General features: G+C 45.7%; 1 long non-coding RNA gene across 1 annotated transcript; it reads left to right on the top strand.

Annotated features, from left to right (window-relative positions):
• The first annotated feature begins 9350 nt into the window (after positions 1-9350).
• Positions 9351-21036, top strand: LOC121631801. Its single transcript, XR_006008800.1, has 3 exons — positions 9351-9517; positions 20614-20615; positions 21024-21036. It is a non-coding gene; the product is annotated as an uncharacterized LOC121631801 (long non-coding RNA).
• Positions 21037-21518: the final 482 nt, after the last annotated feature.

The raw sequence follows: 21518 nt of genomic DNA, 5'->3' as shown, positions 1-21518 counted from the left end.
AAATTGGCTCAACAGCGCCACCTACAGTCACCAAAAATCACCACATGAATGGGGAACAGGAAGTCTACTTCAACGTAGGAAGACGAAACTCGGCACACACGTGTACCACCCCGTGTTGACCAAAAAACTCAATGTAACACATGTTGCCATGGCAACGGGGTGCCCGCCATCTTGGCGTGTGCGGCCATTTTTTGGCCATTTTTTCCACTTTACACACATCGTATTTGAACGAACTAGTCTGAGGGGATTCGTGCGATTGACTCCAAACTTGATGGGAAGCTTCCTGACAAGTTGGGGACCAAACGCTCCTCAAATCTTTCTAATAGCAGAAAGCATGTTACCGTGGCAACAGACGGAAAAATGCCCTCGCCATGAAACACGGCTTGCTTATATCTCCATAGGAATACGTGGGATCTGCACCAAACTTGACAGGTTTCATACAGGTTGGGTCCTTAACGCATTACAACACCTGTTGTCATGGCGATATCGGGTGGCGGGGTCCAGGCCGCTCGGACCCGATGGATGCTGCTTGCAGCTTTAATTATTATTCTCCTTCTCCTCCTCCTCCTAAGCATTTCGACGCCAAATTTGACCCCCTAAACACCCATGAAAAGTTGTGCAACTTGGCACACACGTCAAGCCCGGCAAAAATCGGATATTCTAAGGTCCGCATACTATTCAGTGCAAAATTGGCTCAACAGCGCCACCTACAGTCACCAAAAATCACCACATGAATGGGGAACAGGAAGTCTACTTCAACGTAGGAAGACGAAACTCGGCACACACGTGTACCACCCCGTGTTGACCAAAAAACTCAATGTAACACATGTTGCCATGGCAACGGGGTGCCCGCCATCTTGGCGTGTGCGGCCATTTTTTTGCCATTTTTTCCACTTTACACACATCGTATTTGAACGAACTAGTCTGAGGGGATTCGTGCGATTGACTCCAAACTTGATGGGAAGCTTCCTGACAAGTTGGGGACCAAACGCTCCTCAAATCTTTCTAATAGCAGAAAGCATGTTACCGTGGCAACAGACGGAAAAACGCCTTCTCGCCATGAAACACGGTTTGCTTATATCTCCATAGAAATAGATGGGATCTCCACCAAACTTCACAGTATTCATACGTGTGACACCCCAAGTACAGCAAAGAAGTCAATCAAACACCTGTTACCATGGCAACGGGTCGCCCGCCATCTTGGATTTCACTGCCATTTGAACGAACTAGTCTGAGGGGAATGGTCCAACCGACTCCAAACTCGGTGGGGACCTTCCTGACAAGTTGGGGACCAAACGCTCCTCAAATCTTTCTAATAGCAGAAAGCGTGTTACCGTGGCAACCGATGGAAAAAGACCTCGCCATTAAACACGGTTTGCTCATATCTCCACAGAAATAGATGGGATCTGCAACAAAGTTGACAGTATTCATACGTGTCACACCCCAAGTCCAGCAAAGAAGTCAATCAAACACCTGTTGCCATGGCAACGGGTCGCCCGCCATCTTGGATTTCACTCACATTTTCACAAACTAGTCTGAGGGGATTCGTGCGACAGACTCCAAACTTGGTGGAAAGCTTCCTGACAAGTTGGGGACCAAACGCTCCTCAAATCTTTCTAATAGGAGAAAACGTGTAACCGTGGCAACCCACGGAAAAAGCCTCCTCGCCATGAAACACGGTTTGCTCATATCTCCATAGGAATACATGGGATCTGCACCAAACTTGACAGGATTCATACTTGTGACACCCCAAGTCCACCATTGATGTCAATCGAACACCTGTTGCCATGGCAACGGGGTGGCCACCATCTTGGATTTCATTGCCATTTGAACGAACTAGTCTGAGGGGATTCGTGCGATTGACTCCAAACTTGGTGGGAAGCTTCCTGACTAGTTGGGGACCAAACGCTCCTCAAATCTTTCTAATAGGAAAAAGCGTGTAACCGTGGCAACCGACGGAAAAATGCCCTCGCCATGAAACACGGCTTGCTTATATCTCCATAGGAATACGTGGGATCTGCACCAAACTTGACAGGTTTCATAGAGGTTGGGTCCTTAACGCGTTACAGCACCTGTTGTCATGGCAACATCGGGTGGCGGGGTCCAGGCAGCTCGGACCCGATGGATGCCGCTTGCGGCTTTAATTATTATTATACTCCTAAGCATTTCGACCCCAAATTTGACCCCCTAAACGCCCATGAAAAGTTGTGAAACTTGGCACACACATCAAGCCCGGCGAAAAATTTCATATTCTAAGGTCCACATACATTTCAATGCAAAAGTGGCTCAACAGCGCCCCCTAGACACCCCAAAAATCCCCAAATGAATGGGGTCCCAAAAGTCTACTTCGACGTGGGAACACGAAACTCGGCACACACGTGTACCACCCCGAGTCGACCACAAAACTCAATAGAACACCTGTTGCCATGGCAACGGGCCGCCCGCCATCTTGGTGTGTGCGGCCATTTTATGCACTTTACACACATCGCATTTGAACGAACTAGTCTGAGGAGATTTGTGCGACAGACTCCAAACTTGGTGGGAAGCTTCCTGACAAGTTGGGGACCAAACGCTCCTCAAAACTTTCTAATAGCAGAAAGCGTGTTACCGTGGCAACCGACGGAAAAACGCCTTCTCGCCATGAAACACGGTTTGCTCATATCTCCATGGAAATAGATGGGATCTGCACCAAACTTGACAACATTCATACGTGTCACACCCGAAGTCCAGCAAAGAAGTCAATCGAACACCTGTTGCCATGGCAACGGGGTGGCCGCCATCTTGGATGTCACTGACATTTGAATGAACTAGTCTGAGAGGGTTCATCCGACTGACTCCAAACTTGGTGGGGACCTTCCTGACCAGATGGGGATCAAACGCTCCTCAAATCTTTCTAATAGGAAAAACCGTGTTACCGTGGCAACACACGAAATATGACCATCTCGCCATGAAACACGGTTGCTTATATCTCCATAGAAATTCAAGGGATCTGCACCAAACTTGCCAGTATTCATACGTGTCACAACCCAACGCCAACAAAGAAGTCAATTGAACACCTGTTGCCATGGCAACGGGGTGGCCGCCATCTTGGATTTCACTGCCATTTGAACTAACTAGTCTGGGGGGAATGGTCCGACCGACTCCAAACTCGGTGGGGACCTTCCTGACAAGTTGGGGACCAAACGCTCCTCAAATCTTTCTAATAGCAGAAAGCGTGTTACCGTGGCAACCGATGGAAAAAGACCTCGCCATTAAACACGGTTTGCTCATATCTCCACAGAAATAGATGGGATCTGCACCAAAGTTCACAGTATTCATACGTGTTGGGTCCCTAACACATTACAACACCTGTTGTCATGGCAACATAGCATGTTAGCTAGCAAATTTGCATGCTAGGAAAAAATACTAACTAAGGATATCAACATTTCAGATTTTCAGCTGGGTGTTTTCCCATGTTAACTATGATGTTATCAGGTTTCCTACCATGCTAGGAAAAGGTGTAGGACACGGGTGGCGGGGTCCAGGCAGCTCGGACCCGATGGATGCCGCTTGCGGCTTTAATTAGGGTCCGAGCCATACGAAGTATGGCAAGGCCCTATTGTGGTTGAAATGTTTATTCTACTCCGTTCTTCTTCTAAGCGCTTCGACCCCAAATATGACCCCCTAAACACCCATGAAAAGTTGTGAAACTTGGCACACACGTCAAGCTCGGCGTAACTCGGATATGATAAGGTCCGCATACACTTCAATGCAAAAACGGCTCAACAGCGCCACCTACAGTCACCAAAAATCACCACATGAATGGGGCCCAGGAAGTCTACTTCAACGTAGGAAGACGAAACTCGCCACACACGTGCAACACCCCGAGATGACCAAAAAACTCAATGTAACACCTGTCGCCATGGCAACGGGGCGCCCGCCATCTTGGCGTGTGCGGCCATTTTTTTCCCATTTTTTGCACTTTACACACATCGCATTTGAACGAACTAGTCTGAGGGGATTCGTGCGACTGACTCCAAACTTGGTGGGAAGCTTACTGAGAAGTTGGGGACCAAACGCTCCTCAAATCTTTCTAATAGCAGAAAGCGTGTTACCGTGGCAACCAACGGAAAAACGCCTTCTCGCCATGAAACATGGTTTGCTCATATCTCCATAGAAATACGTGGGATCTGCACCAAACTTCACAGGATTCATACGTGTGACACCCCAAGTCCAGCAAAGAAGTCAATTGAACACCTGTTGCTATGGCAACGGGGTGCCCGCCATCTTGGATTTCACTGCTATTTGAACGAACTAGTCTGAGAGGATTCGTGCGATTGACTCCAAACTTGGTGGGAAGCTTCCTTACAAGTTGGGGATCAAACGCTCCTCAAATCTTTCTAATAGGAAGAAGCGTGTAACCGTGGCAACTGATGGAAAATGACCTCGCCATGAAACACGGTTTGCTTATATCTCCATAGGAATACGTGGGACCTGCACCAAACTTGACAGGATTCATACTTGTGACACCCCAAGTCCAGCATTGATGTCAATTGAACACCTGTTGCCATGGCAACGGGGTGGCCGCCATCTTGGCTTTCACTGCCATTTGAACGAACTAGTCTGGGGGGGATCGTCCGACTGACTCCAAACTTGGTGGGGTCCTTCCTGACAAGTTGGGGACCAAACGCTCCTCAAATCTCTCTAATAGGAAAAAGCGTGTTACTGTGGCTAACGACGGAAAACGCCTTCTCGCCATGAAACACGGTTTGCTTATATCTCCACAGGAATAAATGGGAACTGCACCAAACTTGACAGGATTCATACTTGTTGGGTCCTCAACGCGTTACACCACCTGTTGTCATGGCGACATCGGGTGGCGGGGTCCAGGGAGCTCGGACCCGATGGATGCCGCTTGCGGCTTTAATTAGGGTCCGAGCCATACGAAGTATGGCAAGGCCCTATTGTGGTTGAAATGTTTATTCTACTCCGTTCTTCTTCTAAGCGCTTCGACCCCAAATATGACCCCCTAAACACCCATGAAAAGTTGTGAAACTTGGCACACACGTCAAGCTTGGCGTAACTCGGATATGATAAGGTCCGCATACACTTCAATGCAAAAACGGCTCAACAGCGCCACCTACAGTCACCAAAAATTACCACATGAATGGGGCCCAGGAAGTCCTTTCAGCTGACTTTAAAGAAACGCTAGCAAAGCTTGAACACAAGCTAGATCGCATTCACGCTACTGTTTCCGATCACTCGGTGAAGATTGGCGACCTCGAAAAAAATGCCACTGAACAAGATTTACGTCTGACAGCTCTGGAAGAAACTTGTGCGACGCTGAGTGACAGCAACGCTAAGTTACTTGCAAAAGTTACAGATCTCGAGGCCCGTAGTCGTCGGAATAACATCAGGGTGCTGGGCTTACCCGAATCCATCGAGGGACAACAGCAACCGACCATCTTTTTCTCTAAGATGCTAGCCGAAGTGTTTGGAGACGTACTGGATGCTCCGCCTGAGTGCGACAGGGCCCATCGTACCTTCTCCGTTAAATCCCAGATGGGGCAGAGACCCAGGCCGGTAATCATCCGGCTACACAAGTTCCAAGTGAAGGACAAGATCATCCGAGAAGCCCGGGCCAAAAGAGGCAAGTTAACGTTTCAGTCACATTCTATAGCAATATATGAGGATTACCCGCCGGAAATCGTGGAACAACGCAAAGAATACAGTGAGGTGATGTCACAGCTGTATAAACTTGGATTAAAGCCAACCCTACTGTACCCCGCCAGACTCTTCATCAAACCGAAGGAGGGAGGTAGGATACACCTGCCATCAGCTACAGAGGCCAAGAAGTATGTGAAAACATTACCATAATAAACATCGTCTGGCTGGTCACGAGATGAAGTGCCACAGTCATAAGAACACACTGTTTTGTTTTGCCTCTTGTCTCATTAGTGTTCCGTTCAGTAGCGAACTCTAGTGATAATTATGAAATTGATCTTGGCCTTCTTTAAAATGAATATAAACTTCTATGCATAGCCATCTTTTGTTGTTATTGTCATTGTTTTGTGGAAGGCGAGTGATAGCTAGAGCTAATAATGAGGTGTCAGTCGGTATTTCACATGAGTGAATGGATGTCCTCTGGTGTGTATGAGTGTGAATGTGGCTGTATGGATGTGAATGAGTGTGCATGGTTGTCCTTGTGGGTTTGTTTATGCATGTTTATTTTATGTTTGTATGCTTTCCCTGTGGTGCTAAATGTAAAACCGCTGTGCTTAAATGGGTATGGATGATTTGAATAATCATGATGGAGATGCTCAGCACTGTTGTGATAATGTTAATATTACTTGTAAACAATATGAACCTGAACAACTTAAATATCTTAAGGACAGTAACAACTTTTCTGCAATTCATTTTAACATTAGAAGCCTCACCAAACATCATGATCAATTAGTTTCTCTATTATCTGCCACTGGGTGCAGTTTTGATGTAATTGCTTGTAGTGAAACCTGGCTATGTGAAAGGTCATACATTGATGCTCTTCATCTACAGGGCTATAAATTGTATTTCAAGAATAGACTTGGAAGAACAGGAGGGGGAGTATGTTTATATGTAAACTCCAGATTCCATGCCAATATTTGTGAAAATTTAAGTGTGGGAGATGATCAGTCTGACTCACTTTTTATTAATGTAAACACTGGTAAAGGTTGTAATCTTATTATTGGGGTGATTTATAGACCACCCGATTCAAATCCTGCTATTTTCAATACCAAATTAGAGGAAATTCTTTATGGATTGAACAAGAAAAACAATAAATGCATCCTCCTTGGAGATTTCAATATAGATATCTCCAAGGATGACGCTATCAAAAAGGAGTTTGCTAACACTCTACATTCCTCCTCGTTTTTTCTAACCATAAATACTTTTACTAGAGTATCTAATTCATCCAGGTCTATCATTGACAATATTATTACAAATATTCGGAATTTAAAGTTAGAATCTGGCACAGTCATTACTGACATATCTGACCACTTTCCTATTGTTTTGTTCCTTAACTTTGTATGTAAACCCGTACCTGCTCGTTGTAAGAAAAAAATCAAAGTACTAAATGAGAAAACCCTGCAGCAACTCTGTGAGAGCTTGGAGGCTAAATCATGGACAAGTGTTTATGATGCTAGTGACCCCAACACTGCATACGACAGCTTGACTCACGAATTAATTAATTCTATTCATAACTCTATTCCTGAGAAGACTGTCACATGCAGTGATCGTAATTGTAACCCTTGGCTTACCAAAGGGATACTAAATTCTATAAATCACAAAAATAAACTCTACAAGTCCTACATAAAAAACCCCACTGATGAAAATAGAAATAAATACTTTAGGTTCAGAAACAAACTTACTCATATTTTAAGGAAAAGTAAATGTAACTACTATACAGAACATATTAGTGCAGCCCAAGGTGATTCTAAAAGGACATGGGCAATTCTAAATAAAGTCCTAAACAGAGGTCAGAAGTCACCAGTGTTACCTGACTCCATGGATGGCAATCTATCCCTACTCGCTAATACCCTAAATGACCACTTCATTTCCATAGGTGAAGACCTTGCAAACAAAATCAGACCTCCTATAGGATTATCTTACAAAAACTATCTTTCTGGCAATTATTTAAATTCCTTTTTTTTTAGACCTACTGATGCTGCAGAACTCCATAAAATCATTATAAATCTTAAGAACTCTTACACTGCAGGAGCAGATGGAATATGCAGTAAAATCCTGATAGCTATTGCCCATATAATAGTAAAACCTCTCACACACTGCATCAACTTGTCATTACTTCATGGCGTAGTACCGAAAATGACTAAAATTGCCAGAATCACTCCAATTTATAAATCTGCAGATAAAAACAATATGAACAATTACCGCCCAATTGCTGTGTTACCAACTCTCTCAAAGGTACTAGAGAGAGTTGTGTACAATAGATTAAGTGAATACCTAGACAAGTTCCATATTCTAACAAGTTCACAATACGGCTTCAGGAAGAAGAATTCAACATGCATGGCTATTCTGGATCTTGTTGAGAAAATTAATGATGCTCTTGATCAAGGCGAGTGTGGAATTGGCATTTTTCTGGACTTATCCAAGGCATTCGATACCATCGACCATGAAATACTACTGAGGAAGATGCATCATTATGGCATTAGAGGAATACCACACAACTGGTTTAGAAGTTACCTATTCAATCGACAACAATATGTTAGCATTAATAATCATACTTCAATAAATAAGGAAATTAAATATGGGGTCCCCCAGGGTTCAATTCTGGGCCCACTGCTCTTTCTTATCTACATTAATGACTTTGTAAATTCATCTGAAATACTACATAAGATTATGTTTGCTGATGATACTAACTTGTTTCTTTCACATAAAAACTCAATAGACCTACAGACTCTTTTAAATGCTGAATTAAATAAAATAGATAACTGGTTCAGGTGTAATAAACTTTCCCTTAACATCAGCAAAACAAACTACATTGTATTCAGATCAAATAAAAAGTAATTGACACAATCAGGATCTGTCTGAAAGTAAACGATGAGAATTTATTACAAGTCAGTTCTACAAAGTTCCTGGGGGTTCTAATTGACAAGTCTCTTAACTTCAAAAGCCATATTGACCACCTGATATCAACACTATCCAAATATGTCGGTCTGCTCTTCAAAATAAGACACTATCTTCCTTTAACTGCACTTCTCACCCTGTACAAGACCCTGTTTGAGCCCCATATTAATTACTGTAATGTCATATGGTGTAACACATTTCCCAGTCACCTAAAGAAACTAGAAGCCCTACAAAAGAAGATGGTACGAGTCATGTCTTGGTCCAGTTTTAATGCCCCCAGCCACCCCCTATTTTCTCGCTTACATCTTCTTCGACTTAAGGAGCTAAATACATTTCAAAATGCATGTATAATGTTCCAAATTGTGAATAATATGAATAATAGGCTGTCAGAGCTCATTCCAATCTGGGCCCCAGCCCATACTCATGATACCAGGAACAAATATCTTATCAGTGGTAAAAAAAGAAGACTCGCTAGCACCAGCCTGAGCATTGTATGCAGGGGCCCTCAGATTTGGAATGAGCTCGACGACAAGTTGAAAGTGTTAAAATCCATCTCCACCTTTAAAAAGATGTTAAAAACCATTCTGATCAATTCATACAAACATTCCAATACCTAAGTTGTAAACTCTCTAGCCCTAGGGAAATTGTTTTTTTTTTTTTTTTTTTTTTTTTTTGTGTGTGTGTGTGTGTTTAGTATGTAATACTATTGTTGTCGGTACATTAATGTTGTATGATTTTTTCTTCTTCTTTTTTTTCTTCTTAAAATTGTCATTATGTACACAGGTTCCTGCTTATAAGCTTTAGGTAGCTTCCTAAGGAGACCTGATTTATACACGATCCTGGCTAAGCCATATGAAAAGGTGTAGAACATGTGAATATGGATGTGTGTATGAATAAATAAATGAAATGAAATGAAGTCTACTTCAACGTAGGAAGACGAAACTCGGCACACACGTGCAACACCCCGAGATGACCAAAAAACTCAATGTAACACCTGTCGCCATGGCAACGGGGCGCCCGCCATCTTGGCGTGTGCGGCCATTTTTTTCCCATTTTTTGCACTTTACACACATCGCATTTGAACGAACTAGTCTGAGGGGATTCGTGCGACTGACTCCAAACTTGGTGGGAAGCTTACTGAGAAGTTGGGGACCAAACGCTCCTCAAATCTTTCTAATAGCAGAAAGCGTGTTACCGTGGCAACCAACGGAAAAACGCCTTCTCGCCATGAAACACGGTTTGCTCATATCTCCATAGAAATACGTGGGATCTGCACCAAACTTCACAGGATTCATACGTGTGACACCCCAAGTCCAGCAAAGAAGTCAATTGAACACCTGTTGCTATGGCAACGGGGTGCCCGCCATCTTGGATTTCACTGCTATTTGAACGAACTAGTCTGAGAGGATTCGTGCGATTGACTCCAAACTTGGTGGGAAGCTTCCTTACAAGTTGGGGATCAAATGCTCCTCAAATCTTTCTAATAGGAAGAAGCGTGTAACCGTGGCAACTGATGGAAAATGACCTCGCCATGAAACACGGTTTGCTTATATCTCCATAGGAATACGTGGGACCTGCACCAAACTTGACAGGATTCATACTTGTGACACCCCAAGTCCAGCATTGATGTCAATTGAACACCTGTTGCCATGGCAACGGGGTGGCCGCCATCTTGGCTTTCACTGCCATTTGAACGAACTAGTCTGGGGGGGATCGTCCGACTGACTCCAAACTTGGTGGGGTCCTTCCTGACAAGTTGGGGACCAAACGCTCCTCAAATCTCTCTAATAGGAAAAAGCGTGTTACTGTGGCTAACGACGGAAAACGCCTTCTCGCCATGAAACACGGTTTGCTTATATCTCCACAGGAATAAATGGGAACTGCACCAAACTTGACAGGATTCATACTTGTTGGGTCCTCAACGCGTTACACCACCTGTTGTCATGGCGACATCGGGTGGCGGGGTCCAGGGAGCTCGGACCCGATGGATGCCGCTTGCGGCTTTAATTAGGGTCCGAGCCATACGAAGTATGGCAAGGCCCTATTGTTCCTGAAATGTTTATTATTAGGGTCCGAGCCATACAAAGTATGGCAAGGCCCTATTGTTCCTGAAATGTTTATTCTCCTCCTTCTTCTAAGCGCTTCGTCCCCAAATTTCACCCCCTAAACACCCATGAAAAGTTGTGAAACTTGGCACACACGTCAAGCCCGGCGAAAATCGGATATTATAAGGTCCACATACTATTCAATGCAAAATTGGCTCAACAGCGCCACCTAGAGTCACCAAAAATCACCACATGAATGGGGCCCCGGAAGTCTACTTCAACGTAGGAAGACGAAACTCGGCACACACGTGTACCACCCCGTGTTGACCAAAAAACTCAAAGTAACACCTGTCGCCATGGCAACGTGGCACCCGCCATCTTGGTGTGTGCGGCCATTTTTTTGCCATTTTTTCCACTTTACACACATCGTATTTGAACGAACTAGTCTGAGGGGATTCGTGCGATTGACTCCAAACTCGGTGGGGACCTTCCTGACAAGTTGGGGACCAAACGCTCCTCAAATCTCTCTAATAGCAGAAAGCGTGTTACCGAGGCAACCGACGGAAAATGACCTTCTCGCCATGAAACACGGTTTGCTCATATCTCCATGGAAATGCATGGGATCTGCACCAAAGTTCAGAGTATTCATACCTGTCACACCCCAAGTGCAGCACAGAAGTCAATCGAACACCTGTTGCCATGGCAACGGGGTGGCCGCCATCTTGGATTTCACTGCCATTTGAACGAACTAGTCTGAGGGGATTTGTGCCACTGACACCAAACTTGGTGGGAAGCTTCCTGACAAGTTGGGGACCAAACGCTCCTCAAATCTTTCTAATAGCAGAAAGCGTGTTCCCGTGGCAACTGACGGAATATGACCTTCTCGCCATGAAACACGGTTTGCTTATATCTCCACAGGAATAAATGGGAACTGCACCAAACTTGACAGGATTCACACACGTTGGGTCCTTAATGCATTACACCACCTCTTGTCATGGCGACATCGGGTGGCGGGGTCCAGGCCGCTCGGACCCGATGGATGCCGCTTGCGGCTTTAATTAGGGTCCGAGCCATACAAAGTATGGCGGGGCCCTATTGTTTTCCAAATGTTTATTCTCCTCCTTCTAAGCGCCTAAAAGCCATATTTGACCCCCTAAACACCCATGAAAAGTTGTGAAATTCGGCACACACATCAAGCCCCGAGCAAATTTCGATATTCTATGGTCCGCATACACTTCAATGCAAAAATGGCTCAACAGCGCCACCTAGAGACCAAAAAAATCCCCAAATGAATGGGGTCCTGAAAGTCTACTTCGACGTAGGAAGACGAAACTCGGCACACACGTATACCACCCCGAGTCCAGCAAAAAAGTCAATGAAACACCTGTTGCCATGGAAACGGGGTGCCCGCCCTCTTGGCGTGTGCGGCCATGTTTTGGCCATTTTTTGCACTTTACACACATCGTATTTTAACGAACTAGTCTGAGGGGATTCGTGCGATTGACTCCAAACTTAGTAGGAAGCCTCCTTACAAGTTGGGGACCAAACGCTATTCAAATCTTTGTAATAGCAGAAAGCGTGTTACCGTGGCAACCCACGGAAAATTACCTTCTCGCCATGAAACACGGTTTGCTCATATCTCCATAGAAATACATGGGATCTTCACCAAAGTTCACAGTATTCTTACATGTCACACCCCAAGTGCAGCAAAGAAGTCAATTGAACACCTGTTGCCATGACAACGGCGTGCCCGCCATCTTGGATTTCACTGCCTTTTGAACGAACTAGTCTGAGGAGATTCGTGCAACCGACTCCAAACTTGCTGGGAACCTTCCTGACAAGTTGGGGACCAAACGCTATTCAAATCTTTCTAATAGGAAAAAGCGTGTAACCGTGGCAACCGACGGAAAACGCCTTCTCGCCATGAAACACGGTTTGCTTATATCTCCATAGAAAGAGATGGGATCTTTACCAAAGTTCACAGGATTCATATGTGTAACACCCCAAGTCCAGCAAAGAAGTCCATTAAACACCTGTTGCCATGGCAACCGACGGAAAATGGCCTTCTCGCCATGAAACACGGTTTGCTCATATCTCCATAGAAATAGATGGGATCTGCACCAAAGTTCACAGTATTCATACGTGTGACACCCCAAGTCCAGCAAAGTAGTCAATCAAACACCTGTTGCCATGGCAACTGGGTGCCCGCCATCTTGGATTTCACTGCCATTTCAACTAACTAGTCTGAGGGGATTCGTGCGACAGACTCCAAACTTGGTGGGAACGTTACTGACAAGTTGGGGAACAAACGCTATTCAAATCTTTCTCATAGGAAAAAGCCTGTAACCGTGGCAACCGACAGAATAACCCTCCTCGCCATGAAACACGGTTTGCTCATATCTCCACAGGAATCAATGGTAACTGCACCAAACTTGAAAGGATTCATACACGTTCCATCCTTCACGCATTACACCACCTGTTGTCATGGCAACATAGCATGTTAGCTAGCAAATTAGCATGGTAGCAAAAAATGATAACTTGGTATTTCAACGTTTCAGATTCTCAGCTGCATGTTTTACCATGTCACCTACCATGTTACCAGGCTACCTACCATGCTAGGAAGACGTGTATGAGACAGGTGGCGGGGTCCAGGCCGCTCGGACCCGATGGATGCCGCTTGCGGCTTTAATTATTCTTCTCCTTCTTCTAAGCGCTTCGACCCCAAATATGACCCCCTAAACACTCATGAAAAGTTGTGAAACTTGGCACACATGTCAAGCCCGGCGAAAATCGCAATATTCTAAGGTCAGCATACACTTCAATGCAAAAGTGGCTCAACAGCGCCACCTAGAAGTAAAAAAAATACGCCATAGAATGGGGTCCGGGTACGTCTACTTCGACGTAGGAAGACGAAACTCGGCACACACGTCTAACACCCCGAGTCCAGCAAAAAAGTCAATCGAACACCTGTTGCCATGGCAACGGCGTGCCCGCCATCTTGCCGTGTGCGGCCATTTTTTTGCCATTTTTTGCACTTTACACACATCGTATTTGAACGAACTAGTCTGAGGGGATTCGTGCGATTGACTCCAAACTTGGTGGGAAGCTTCCTGACAAGTTGGGGACCAAACGCTCCTCAAATCTTTCTAATAGCAGAAAGCGTGTTACCGTGGCAACCCACGCAAAATGACCTTCTCGCCATGACACACGGTTTGCTCATATCTCCACAGAAATAGATGGGATCTGCACCAAAGTTCACAGTATTCATACGTGTCACACCCCAAGTCCAGCAAACAAGTCAATCGAACACCTGTTGCCATGGCAACAGGGAGGCCGCCATCTTGGATTTCATTTCCATTTGAACGAACTAGTCTGAGGGGATTTGTGCGACTGACTCCAAACTCGGTGGGGACCTTCCTGACAAGTTGGGGACCAAATGCTCCTCAGATCTCTCTAATAGGAAAAAGCGTGTTACCGTGGCAACCCACGGAAAAAGCCTTCTCGCCATGAAACACGGTTTGCTCATATCTCCATAGAAATACATGGGATCTGCACCAAAGTTGACAGGATTCATACCTGTGACACCCCAAGTCCAGCAAAAAAGTCAATCGAACACCTGTTGCCATGGCAACGGGATGGCCGCCATCTTGGATTTCATTGACATTTCAACAAACTAGTCTGAGGGGATTCGTGCCACTGACTCCAAACTTGGTGGGAAGCTTCCTGACAAGTTGGGGACCAAACGCTCCTCAAATCTTTCTAATAGGAAAAACAGTGTTACCGTGGCAACTGACGGAAAAAAGCCTTCTCGCCATGAAACACGGTTGCTCATATCTCCATAGGAATACATCGGAACTGCACCAAACTTCACAGGATTCATACTTGTTGGGTCCTTAACGCGTTACACCACCTGTTGTCATGGCAACATCGGGTGGCGGGGTCCAGGCCGCTCGGACCCGATGGATGCCGCTTGCGGCTTTAATTATTAGGGTCCGAGCCATACAAAGTATGGCGGGGCCCTATTGTTTTCCAAATGTTTATTAGGGTCCGAGCCATACAAAGTATGGCAAGGCCCTATTGTTTCTGCTATGTTTATTATTATTCTCCTTCTCCTCCTCCTCCTAAGCATTTCGACGCCAAATTTGACCCCCTAAACACCCATGAAAAGTTGTGAAACTTGGCACACACGTCAAGCCCGGCGAAAATCGGATATTCTAAGGTCCGCATACTATTCTGTGCCAAATTGGCTCAACAGCGCCACCTACAGTCACCAAAAATCACCACATGAATGGGGAACAGGAAGTCTACTTCAACGTAGGAAGACGAAACTCGGCACACACGTGTACCACCCCGTGTTGACCAAAAAACTCAATGTAACACATGTTGCCATGGCAACGGGGTGCCCGCCATCTTGGCGTGTGCGGCCATTTTTTGGCCATTTTTTCCACTTTACACACATCGTATTTGAACGAACTAGTCTGAGGGGATTCGTGCGATTGACTCCAAACTTGATGGGAAGCTTCCTGACAAGTTGGGGACCAAACGCTCCTCAAATCTTTCTAATAGCAGAAAGCATGTTACCGTGGCAACAGACGGAAAAATGCCCTCGCCATGAAACACGGCTTGCTTATATCTCCATAGGAATACGTGGGATCTGCACCAAACTTGACAGGTTTCATACAGGTTGGGTCCTTAACGCATTACAACACCTGTTGTCATGGCGATATCGGGTGGCGGGGTCCAGGCCGCTCGGACCCGATGGATGCTGCTTGCAGCTTTAATTATTATTCTCCTTCTCCTCCTCCTCCTAAGCATTTCGACGCCAAATTTGACCCCCTAAACACCCATGAAAAGTTGTGCAACTTGGCACACACGTCAAGCCCGGCAAAAATCGGATATTCTAAGGTCCGCATACTATTCAGTGCAAAATTGGCTCAACAGCGCCACCTACAGTCACCAAAAATCACCACATGAATGGGGAACAGGAAGTCTACTTCAACGTAGGAAGACGAAACTCGGCACACACGTGTACCACCCCGTGTTGACCAAAAAACTCAATGTAACACATGTTGCCATGGCAACGGGGTGCCCGCCATCTTGGCGTGTGCGGCCATTTTTTTGCCATTTTTTCCACTTTACACACATCGTATTTGAACGAACTAGTCTGAGGGGATTCGTGCGATTGACTCCAAACTTGATGGGAAGCTTCCTGACAAGTTGGGGACCAAACGCTCCTCAAATCTTTCTAATAGCAGAAAGCATGTTACCGTGGCAACAGACGGAAAAACGCCTTCTCGCCATGAAACACGGTTTGCTTATATCTCCATAGAAATAGATGGGATCTCCACCAAACTTCACAGTATTCATACGTGTGACACCCCAAGTACAGCAAAGAAGTCAATCAAACACCTGTTACCATGGCAACGGGTCGCCCGCCATCTTGGATTTCACTGCCATTTGAACGAACTAGTCTGAGGGGAATGGTCCAACCGACTCCAAACTCGGTGGGGACCTTCCTGACAAGTTGGGGACCAAACGCTCCTCAAATCTTTCTAATAGCAGAAAGCGTGTTACCGTGGCAACCGATGGAAAAAGACCTCGCCATTAAACACGGTTTGCTCATATCTCCACAGAAATAGATGGGATCTGCAACAAAGTTGACAGTATTCATACGTGTCACACCCCAAGTCCAGCAAAGAAGTCAATCAAACACCTGTTGCCATGGCAACGGGTCGCCCGCCATCTTGGATTTCACTCACATTTTCACAAACTAGTCTGAGGGGATTCGTGCGACAGACTCCAAACTTGGTGGAAAGCTTCCTGACAAGTTGGGGACCAAACGCTCCTCAAATCTTTCTAATAGGAGAAAACGTGTAACCGTGGCAACCCACGGAAAAAGCCTCCTCGCCATGAAACACGGTTTGCTCATATCTCCATAGGAATACATGGGATCTGCACCAAACTTGACAGGATTCATACTTGTGACACCCCAAGTCCACCATTGATGTCAATCGAACACCTGTTGCCATGGCAACGGGGTGGCCACCATCTTGGATTTCATTGCCATTTGAACGAACTAGTCTGAGGGGATTCGTGCGATTGACTCCAAACTTGGTGGGAAGCTTCCTGACTAGTTGGGGACCAAACGCTCCTCAAATCTTTCTAATAGGAAAAAGCGTGTAACCGTGGCAACCGACGGAAAAATGCCCTCGCCATGAAACACGGCTTGCTTATATCTCCATAGGAATACGTGGGATCTGCACCAAACTTGACAGGTTTCATAGAGGTTGGGTCCTTAACGCGTTACAGCACCTGTTGTCATGGCAACATCGGGTGGCGGGGTCCAGGCAGCTCGGACCCGATGGATGCCGCTTGCGGCTTTAATTATTATTATACTCCTAAGCATTTCGACCCCAAATTTGACCCCCTAAACGCCCATGAAAAGTTGTGAAACTTGGCACACACATCAAGCCCGGCGAAAAATTTCATATTCTAAGGTCCACATACATTTCAATGCAAAAGTGGCTCAACAGCGCCCCCTAGACACCCCAAAAATCCCCAAATGAATGGGGTCCCAAAAGTCTACTTCGACGTGGGAACACGAAACTCGGCACACACGTGTACCACCCCGAGTCGACCACAAAACTCAATAGAACACCTGTTGCCATGGCAACGGGCCGCCCGCCATCTTGGTGTGTGCGGCCATTTTATGCACTTTACACACATCGCATTTGAACGAACTAGTCTGAGGAGATTTGTGCGACAGACTCCAAACTTGGTGGGAAGCTTCCTGACAAGTTGGGGACCAAACGCTCCTCAAAACTTTCTAATAGCAGAAAGCGTGTTACCGTGGCAACCGACGGAAAAACGCCTTCTCGCCATGAAACACGGTTTGCTCATATCTCCATGGAAATAGATGGGATCTGCACCAAACTTGACAACATTCATACGTGTCACACCCGAAGTCCAGCAAAGAAGTCAATCGAACACCTGTTGCCATGGCAACGGGGTGGCCGCCATCTTGGATGTCACTGACATTTGAATGAATTAGTCTGAGAGGGTTCATCCGACTGACTCCAAACTTGGTGGGGACCTTCCTGACCAGATGGGGATCAAACGCTCCTCAAATCTTTCTAATAGGAAAAACCGTGTTACCGTGGCAACACACGAAATATGACCATCTCGCCATGAAACACGGTTGCTTATATCTCCATAGAAATTCAAGGGATCTGCACCAAACTTGCCAGTATTCATACGTGTCACAACCCAACGCCAACAAAGAAGTCAATTGAACACCTGTTGCCATGGCAACGGGGTGGCCGCCATCTTGGATTTCACTGCCATTTGAACTAACTAGTCTGGGGGGAATGGTCCGACCGACTCCAAACTCGGTGGGGACCTTCCTGACAAGTTGGGGACCAAACGCTCCTCAAATCTTTCTAATAGCAGAAAGCGTGTTACCGTGGCAACCGATGGAAAAAGACCTCGCCATTAAACACGGTTTGCTCATATCTCCACAGAAATAGATGGGATCTGCACCAAAGTTCACAGTATTCATACGTGTTGGGTCCCTAACACATTACAACACCTGTTGTCATGGCAACATAGCATGTTAGCTAGCAAATTTGCATGCTAGGAAAAAATACTAACTAAGGATATCAACATTTCAGATTTTCAGCTGGGTGTTTTCCCATGTTAACTATGATGTTATCAGGTTTCCTACCATGCTAGGAAAAGGTGTAGGACACGGGTGGCGGGGTCCAGGCAGCTCGGACCCGATGGATGCCGCTTGCGGCTTTAATTAGGGTCCGAGCCATACGAAGTATGGCAAGGCCCTATTGTGGTTGAAATGTTTATTCTACTCCGTTCTTCTTCTAAGCGCTTCGACCCCAAATATGACCCCCTAAACACCCATGAAAAGTTGTGAAACTTGGCACACACGTCAAGCTCGGCGTAACTCGGATATGATAAGGTCCGCATACACTTCAATGCAAAAACGGCTCAACAGCGCCACCTACAGTCACCAAAAATCACCACATGAATGGGGCCCAGGAAGTCTACTTCAACGTAGGAAGACGAAACTCGCCACACACGTGCAACACCCCGAGATGACCAAAAAACTCAATGTAACACCTGTCGCCATGGCAACGGGGCGCCCGCCATCTTGGCGTGTGCGGCCATTTTTTTCCCATTTTTTGCACTTTACACACATCGCATTTGAACGAACTAGTCTGAGGGGATTCGTGCGACTGACTCCAAACTTGGTGGGAAGCTTACTGAGAAGTTGGGGACCAAACGCTCCTCAAATCTTTCTAATAGCAGAAAGCGTGTTACCGTGGCAACCAACGGAAAAACGCCTTCTCGCCATGAAACATGGTTTGCTCATATCTCCATAGAAATACGTGGGATCTGCACCAAACTTCACAGGATTCATACGTGTGACACCCCAAGTCCAGCAAAGAAGTCAATTGAACACCTGTTGCTATGGCAACGGGGTGCCCGCCATCTTGGATTTCACTGCTATTTGAACGAACTAGTCTGAGAGGATTCGTGCGATTGACTCCAAACTTGGTGGGAAGCTTCCTTACAAGTTGGGGATCAAACGCTCCTCAAATCTTTCTAATAGGAAGAAGCGTGTAACCGTGGCAACTGATGGAAAATGACCTCGCCATGAAACACGGTTTGCTTATATCTCCATAGGAATACGTGGGACCTGCACCAAACTTGACAGGATTCATACTTGTGACACCCCAAGTCCAGCATTGATGTCAATTGAACACCTGTTGCCATGGCAACGGGGTGGCCGCCATCTTGGCTTTCACTGCCATTTGAACGAACTAGTCTGGGGGGGATCGTCCGACTGACTCCAAACTTGGTGGGGTCCTTCCTGACAAGTTGGGGACCAAACGCTCCTCAAATCTCTCTAATAGGAAAAAGCGTGTTACTGTGGCTAACGACGGAAAACGCCTTCTCGCCATGAAACACGGTTTGCTTATATCTCCACAGGAATAAATGGGAACTGCACCAAACTTGACAGGATTCATACTTGTTGGGTCCTCAACGCGTTACACCACCTGTTGTCATGGCGACATCGGGTGGCGGGGTCCAGGGAGCTCGGACCCGATGGATGCCGCTTGCGGCTTTAATTAGGGTCCGAGCCATACGAAGTATGGCAAGGCCCTATTGTGGTTGAAATGTTTATTCTACTCCGTTCTTCTTCTAAGCGCTTCGACCCCAAATATGACCCCCTAAACACCCATGAAAAGTTGTGAAACTTGGCACACACGTCAAGCTTGGCGTAACTCGGATATGATAAGGTCCGCATACACTTCAATGCAAAAACGGCTCAACAGCGCCACCTACAGTCACCAAAAATTACCACATGAATGGGGCCCAGGAAGTCCTTTCAGCTGACTTTAAAGAAACGCTAGCAAAGCTTGAACACAAGCTAGATCGCATTCACGCTACTGTTTCCGATCACTCGGTGAAGATTGGCGACCTCGAAAAAAATGCCACTGAACAAGATTTACGTCTGACAGCTCTGGAAGAAACTTGTGCGACGCTGAGTGACAGCAACGCTAAGTTACTTGCAAAAGTTACAGATCTCGAGGCCCGTAGTCGTCGGAATAACATCAGGGTGCTGGGCTTACCCGAATCCATCGAGGGACAACAGCAACCGACCATCTTTTTCTCTAAGATGCTAGCCGAAGTGTTTGGAGACGTACTGGATGCTCCGCCTGAGTGCGACAGGGCCCATCGTACCTTCTCCGTTAAATCCCAGATGGGGCAGAGACCCAGGCCGGTAATCATCCGGCTACACAAGTTCCAAGTGAAGGACAAGATCATCCGAGAAGCCCGGGCCAAAAGAGGCAAGTTAACGTTTCAGTCACATTCTATAGCAATATATGAGGATTACCCGCCGGAAATCGTGGAACAACGCAAAGAATACAGTGAGGTGATGTCACAGCTGTATAAACTTGGATTAAAGCCAACCCTACTGTACCCCGCCAGACTCTTCATCAAACCGAAGGAGGGAGGTAGGATACACCTGCCATCAGCTACAGAGGCCAAGAAGTATGTGAAAACATTACCATAATAAACATCGTCTGGCTGGTCACGAGATGAAGTGCCACAGTCATAAGAACACACTGTTTTGTTTTGCCTCTTGTCTCATTAGTGTTCCGTTCAGTAGCGAACTCTAGTGATAATTATGAAATTGATCTTGGCCTTCTTTAAAATGAATATAAACTTCTATGCATAGCCATCTTTTGTTGTTATTGTCATTGTTTTGTGGAAGGCGAGTGATAGCTAGAGCTAATAATGAGGTGTCAGTCGGTATTTCACATGAGTGAATGGATGTCCTCTGGTGTGTATGAGTGTGAATGTGGCTGTATGGATGTGAATGAGTGTGCATGGTTGTCCTTGTGGGTTTGTTTATGCATGTTTATTTTATGTTTGTATGCTTTCCCTGTGGTGCTAAATGTAAAACCGCTGTGCTTAAATGGGTATGGATGATTTGAATAATCATGATGGAGATGCTCAGCACTGTTGTGATAATGTTAATATTACTTGTAAACAATATGAACCTGAACAACTTAAATATCTTAAGGACAGTAACAACTTTTCTGCAATTCATTTTAACATTAGAAGCCTCACCAAACATCATGATCAATTAGTTTCTCTATTATCTGCCACTGGGTGCAGTTTTGATGTAATTGCTTGTAGTGAAACCTGGCTATGTGAAAGGTCATACATTGATGCTCTTCATCTACAGGGCTATAAATTGTATTTCAAGAATAGACTTGGAAGAACAGGAGGGGGAGTATGTTTATATGTAAACTCCAGATTCCATGCCAATATTTGTGAAAATTT

The sequence above is a fragment of the Melanotaenia boesemani genome, chromosome 20, assembly GCF_017639745.1.
Source record: "Melanotaenia boesemani isolate fMelBoe1 chromosome 20, fMelBoe1.pri, whole genome shotgun sequence".
Classification (NCBI taxonomy): domain Eukaryota; kingdom Metazoa; phylum Chordata; class Actinopteri; order Atheriniformes; family Melanotaeniidae; genus Melanotaenia; species Melanotaenia boesemani.
The sequence above is the reverse complement of the archived record's forward strand: the minus strand, read 5'-3'. Positions and strand labels throughout refer to the sequence as shown.